Below are 5,813 nucleotides of genomic sequence, written 5' to 3'. Positions count from 1 at the left end.
CTATTACTGCCCCATGGTGCTCTCTGCTTAGCACCATCACATTGCGTACAGGGCCCTGGAATAACCATGAATATCAAAATGTGACTCCATATAGTGATGCGTCCCTCAGTGCTATAATAAAGACCCCCTCCTCTCTCTCCTCTCTCTCTCTTTGGGCATTCCACAACAGATGGTGGCCTGTGTGTGTGTCTATGACACCAGTGCCAAAATCTACACTCAGGCAAAAAAAAGGAGAAAGAATAAGAAAAAGCATTTCAAGTCACCCAGACTGCAAATTAGAGAGATGACACAATTGTCAGGTGCCAGCCTACTGTGACAGTTGTCCCCCCCATTACAGGAGCAGCGATGCTTTCACCGGCGCGACAAAAGGGAAATGGCTCTGTGTGGGTTTTTTTCTTTCATAGGAGACCTGTCTGTCAGCTGGCTCTCAAGTCATAACAAATCACCAGCACTCAGCTGAGGCTGAACATTCAGGGCGTCAGGAGGAAGACGGATGACCCGCAGGCCTTTGAAGTGCTCTGGCAGTTCAGATGGTTCAGCGCCGCTGACAGAGAAATATACACAACAGAGCAACCAATAATGAGGACATTAAACATTCCAGCCACCTGACAGGCTGACAAAAACAGCCTGGCCCCGCATCAATCATCCTCCCGAGACGTAACCTTGACAATTAGTCCCCTCTGATACTCCCGGTAACCCCTGGGCCCCCGCACTACAGTGTGACTCCACTTAAAGACTGCAAGGGGGGGAAGAAAAAGCAAAGGAAAAAGAAAAACAAAACAAAGAGCTTAATCTAATTCCTTAATTCTGATTGATATGGATATGCTACTGACAGACACAGTAATATATTGGCTCAGCAAGATTGATGGACATAAGATCATTTGGCAAGTTCTTTGCAAAAATAATGGGTCTCCCCAGATCTGTCTGCAAACAGAAGGACCCATAATACTGTTAGCTCGATTGCTTATCCGCCTGCCTTTGTAGATGGCATAGTTAAGAACATAAAAATATATCCACCATATGTTTACGGTACAACCTGCAAAGTTATGCGTATTAACGATGCCTCAAAGGCACTTGGAAGCCACATAAATACTTCCAGTGGAGCCAACACTCACGTTTGAGTATAACTAAAGGGCTCGATCAACATAAACAACATGAGTAGTTCCTTAACGTGCCTCTAACAAGGTTTATATGTGCCATGTACATATGTATCAGTAAAAGCATGCGCTAAATGTCAAGTCCGCTATTAAAAGACTCGTAAAATTGTGCTTTTCATAAATTCAACATCATTAATGATCCCAAGAAATGAACCCAACCTCCACAGTTTTTCCCCTGTACACAAACTCCTCATTAACAGTCCTGCCCCCGCACGCGCACGCGCACACGCACACGCACACGCACACACACACACACACACACACACACACACACACACACACACACACACACACACAATAAAGCAGTGCCCAGCCTCTACAGTACACAGTAAAAGCCTTCTTAATTTAACTCAGAGAGTGTGTAAATGGAACCAAATGGCTCCTTATTGGTCTGTAATCCAGAGACCCTCACAGGTCCATTTGGTTCCATTCGTGTACACTCCCAGAGTTAAATGAACACCGAGCACTTCACCGTGTACATTGCAAGGCTCAGGTCTGACGCAGACACGCAGTTGACCCCGGGAAACTGCAAGGGGCCAATGTTGTCAGCGCTCTATTCGCTCCCACCTATACGCTGTTACCATATGACAAATGAGCCATGCGAAATGACATTTCCCTTTTGCCTTCACACCTGTAGAGGGAAAAAAAAAGAAAAGCACAGGTCATGACAGATGGATAGATGGCGTCTAGGCCCCCAAACCTTAAAGCCCATACTGTATCTCCTGACTCCTGCTCATTTGGTGAAGTAGTTAAGTAAAGTAAGCCGGTCCCTGCCTGCCAAAACCACACAGAAAAAAGGACTACCTGAGACCGAGCCACATAGTTTGAAGCCCGGAGGATGATGAATGTCCTTCCTAACCCTTTGGGACTGCAGACTAAATGAGGACGGAGCTAATTGCCGTGCGAAATGCTTTGGCATGAATGGAAAGAAAACGCAGGCGAGCTCTCGCCAAAAAAAAAAAGAAGGGGGGGAAAAAAAAAGAGCGGGCCCAGTTGCCGCTCTGAACTCCGAGTTGGCTTTTGCCTGCGAGAGTTCACTCGGCGTCCATAAATCATGGACTGCTTACAGGCGTAACTGCTCTTAGTCATCAACATGCAATAGTCTGAGTGACAGATCCCATCCTGACTACATTAACCCCCCTAGTTCAAACGAGGCTCCCTTTTTTTTTATTTAACTCTCCTACCATCATGAACCTCACAGGAAATGAAAACCAGATGGCTTAAGATTACTGTGTATAACATAAAGCTGCGCTCGCATGGGAGAAAGAGACACACAAAAGTTAAACAAAAAAAGAAAAGAAAAGCATATACACTGCCGAAGGGAATGACAGGGGTCAATTTGAGGTATCCTAGGCGTTTAATATGATTTAAGTGCTAGTTCCAATATGGCTTCATCCTGAGTCAATCCACCCCCACAGGTGAGCACAAGCTCCAACTTATTGACTTTGTTTCCTATACTATACAATCATGGTCTGCCAGCCTATCCTATTAAAAGAATTGCAGAGAAATTGCAGATCTGCAGGCTCACAGCAATTCGCATCAGAATGCATTGTGAGCTTGTACTGTAGATCTGTTATTTCAGCATTATACCAACCATTTCCGCTTTCTCACATTATTAAAAATCATTTTTAAATTGTTGAAATGTTTTAAAATTCTTTGGCCTAGTGAAAAACAGGGATGCCAGGTTCAAAGTTGTTATGCCCCAAATGACTCAAACTCATAATAAAAATGATGGCATCCTACAATTTGTATACATTACGGATATAATCACTATTGTCAACAACAGAATGTGGAGGGGGGTTGTCCATTGGGGTTTTTCTTTTTTGATTGCTAGTTGTTTTGTTTTTGTTTTTTTGTTTGTTTTTCTTGTCTCTTTCTTTTGTGTAAGTCATGTGTATTTTGTATGCTTTATTGTAAAATCAATAAAAAAACTTGGCATCCTATAAAATCTGTCAAATCTGTCCACATCCTGCTTTTCTGTAGAGGTTCAACCTCCAAAAATGTCCTCACTTCTCAATGTCCAAAGTTCTCAGCTTTGGGTTTTGTGCATACCTAACATTACTTCTCCTTTGTCTTTTGTAGCTGTGGTCAGATTTTTCCTTTTGTTCACTGACCTCTGGTATGTTGAGGGATACATTCCTGGCTTATAGACTTGATGTCCAACCCTTGCGTAACAAATAAACTCCAGTTTATACTAATACAGCCATGCTATAATTTTCATATCGAATTGAATTCAAAAGGAAGATTAGTTGAAAATGACTACTAAATAGAAATCCTGACCTGCATTGACCTGCATTATGCTGAAAATGGTCAAACCTTTTCACTGTTTTCTTACGCTTTTTTCCCCCAAATGGCTCACAACGTGTTGCAATACGCTGTGAGCTTGTACATTGGCTATTTGTAAGAGGGCTTAAGAGGTACATTTATAACGTACAAGCCTGCTAACTTTGCCAAACCTAGTCATTATTAGGTACACAACACATCCATTTGAACCAAAAGTTCTCAATTAGTTGCTTGGCCAATGGCCACATACCGTATGAGCTAAAACTGTAAGAGTGAGTTAACTACAGTTTGGGGGTATAAAACGCCTTGTTAATATTAATTATATTAATTAGAAATGCACCTGGGGTTCAACATATCTTATTCTAGATCCCTCCATTCTTGATATGACAATTATGTCATTTTGATCTTGACCTTGATTGTGAATTTGTGACCTTGAACTCAACTGTCTCAACGGAGACAGTTGAGAGAGACAGGCAACGCAGTGAGAGAGAGGGAGAGTAGTGGAGTGACATGCAGCAAATGGTTGGCTGAATCAAATCGCTGTCAGCGCATCTGAGGCCATGTAGTTATGTGACTTACAGTATTCACTTGGTTATTATGTCACCCTACCATGACCATTGTCAACACAAACGTAATCAGCTCTTCGGTGAAGCCTAGTATTTAACTACCACCAAATTATTGAAAATCTGCCCTTCCGTTCCATGTTGGGGTTTTACTGTGACCTTGACCTTTTTCAACCAAGATTTCTTATTATTCCAAACAAGTTTCACAAGAATCCGGCCATCTATTCTCAACTTATTTTGTTCACAGTCAAACTCTCACACGGACAACCAGGGACAATTACAATATACAATTGTTGTGAGCTTGTAGATATGCCATTTTTGCTCTTCATTACACAACATAATAGGAGCTGCAACCGTAAACAAGCAAGCTAATCTATAGTCCATAAGAAGGCTAGCACTTCTTCGTAATCTTTCATGCAAAGAAGGAGAAAACAACATAACATTATGTCAAGTCTGTCGCACGCACGCACGCACGCACACACGCGCACACGCACACACAATGTAATGCCTGTACGTTTTGGTACATCTACTGTAGAATATGATAGTCGCTCTAATGTAGTAAGTCATTAGAAGATCTGTCGTAGCATACAATCCTTTCCAATAAACAGTTTTTAATTGCAATATTCTTTCAATAAACTATCTCTACATTCCACATACTGCCCCAATATATTTCTGCTGAATCATCAAGACAAAAACTGAAGCAGGCTAATGAAAAACAAATCCACCAGCCCCTTCATGCTATAACTTATTTGTGTTTCATGTGAGAAATGGCTGTCGGAGACTCATTTTAAATTCAACGGTACGAACTGGAACACAATCTGTTTTTGATGTTCTCTGGCACCAGCCGAAAACACCTGCCCTCTTCTCACAGCTAATATATGAAGTGGTAAGTGCCTCAACAGATGTTGCGGGGTCAGCGGGGAGCCCGAGGCCTACGCACACATGACTGGCTGCTTTTAGAGCATGCCATATTTGCCGAAGCAAATCAGAAGCCAATGACATGATCTGTCACCTCCCTCAATAAATCACGCTTTTACACACATAAAAGGTATATTTCTGAGCTAGGTGTGTGCACCACTTGCATAGCAACGACGTCTTTCATTTTGCGGACCTCTATAAATCGTTATGTCGGAATGATCAGGTGGCCTTTATATGATGTTGTCTATATACAGTATACGACGCTAGGCTAGTTATTGGCCTCAACTTGACGATAGTCACAGGTGCTGAATATTCTTATTATTGTGTAATCACATGGATTCTAAACCCATGATACCGGCAAAATAATCCATGAAACATCTACTTTCTGTCCAAGAGGGATATTAGGAGATTATTGGGATATTATATTATGGGATATTATGAGATTCAGGCAGGGCTACTGTGCTACATTCACAGTTCATTGACCTCTGCCCCACTGGGCCATCTGGAAGAGCCCCCACTGTCTCTACCTGGATTTGAACCCAAGTCTCCCACATGGGAAGCGCAACATCTGCCACTCATACTAAATGGAATCCCCTGGTAGCTGTTGGCCAATATATTAGGCTTCTGGGCTACAGGCACACAGTAAAATCCTCTGTATACATTTCATTCAGAGAGTGTACAGTTTGTACAGAGTAAAATGAACTCCGGATTTTAAAGTGCTGATCTACTCGCTGCTATACGTACCATAGTATTAGGAAGAACAAAATCCAATCCAATCACTAAGGGACGTTTTGGGGAGCAACATTCTGACACTTGTACAGTAGGTCTCTTGCACTGAGCAAGCAGATAGGCGAGCGAATGCCCGCCACAAGTAGCCGACAGCCTTGAGCTA

Source organism: Electrona antarctica, assembly GCF_951216825.1.
Source record: "Electrona antarctica genome assembly, chromosome: 22".
NCBI classification, from domain to species: domain Eukaryota; kingdom Metazoa; phylum Chordata; class Actinopteri; order Myctophiformes; family Myctophidae; genus Electrona; species Electrona antarctica.
This window is presented reverse-complemented; position numbering follows the sequence as displayed.